The following is a 1,167-nucleotide window of genomic DNA, read 5'->3' on the forward strand; positions in this document are numbered from 1 at the left end:
GCTTTTGTATATGAGCATTCATTTCAACTGTTCCATCATCTGAAATATCACGGTGTCGAAAAACAAACCTTTGATCTAAACAGAATATTCAGTATGGAATGGGAATATTTCAGAGCAGGGCTATCTTTTATCGCGTTTGACAAATATGCTCCGATTGCTGTGATGTCTCCTGTGAGAATGGGATAGTATTCTCTCCTATGAATTCGCGGTCATTTGAGCGTCCTTATAAGTGTTTCAGAAATATCTTCAGACCTCTTCTGTTATGTTTGTTCATAATCAACTAGAAGAAGCTTGTGAGGCGGTCTACAGGCTATTCATAAAAAAACATACGTAAATGTGTCATTAGTATGAACAGTTGAGACATTGACTATGTCTGGTTGGATTCCGACAATATATTTGAATGGCTGTCTGGCTCGGGCACTACTCTGTCGGACGCAGGCCGGGCTCGGACAGAAATATTCGGCTGATCCACACTCTATAACAGAATAGGAACAGATAGGGAATGAAACAGGAAATGTGAGATTCCGGAAATGATGTCGTTAGGAAATGATTTCGTTAGCGGACCAATCACAGCCAAGGGGGTATCCGTCGCTATCCGTTCGTATCCGAAAAAGTTACAAAAATCGAGAGGTGCACGTCGGTGTCCGTCCAGCTCTCCGAAGGGCTCGGATGGGCTCGGATGGGCGTTCCACCACGGGGAAGGGTGTTGCCAAGGCGTGGCTATGTGTCCGGACGGACACCGACGCAGATCTATAATTCGGGCTTAAGCTGTTTATTCGACTTATTTGAGCTGGTTTGCACAGGGAATTGCCGGTAAACGAGATTCTACGTGTCCACTCCTTAAAAAGACTCACCGCATTTGTTTACATGGCAAAGAATGCAGCATTCTGTGTGGACAATTTAAGTATGCTGCTGCTAACGCGCTGCTTTCTTATGTGCATGCAAACACACTGATTGATCTTCCTGGTGGAAGGTCCCTCCGTTGAAAATATGTGGACTGCCTCCAAAGTTGTCAGCTAGTTATGTCACCTATGTGGAGATGTGGCCACTGGTTGTGATACATCACTGCGTCATGAAGTAGAGAGCATAGGAATGATACGAATCACTAGATGTTTGCAGTTGAGGAGTCACTTTTGCAGTTTAATGGACACTCATAAACACAATGAT

The sequence above is a fragment of the Clupea harengus genome, chromosome 14, assembly GCF_900700415.2.
Source record: "Clupea harengus chromosome 14, Ch_v2.0.2, whole genome shotgun sequence".
Classification (NCBI taxonomy): Eukaryota; Metazoa; Chordata; class Actinopteri; order Clupeiformes; family Clupeidae; genus Clupea; species Clupea harengus.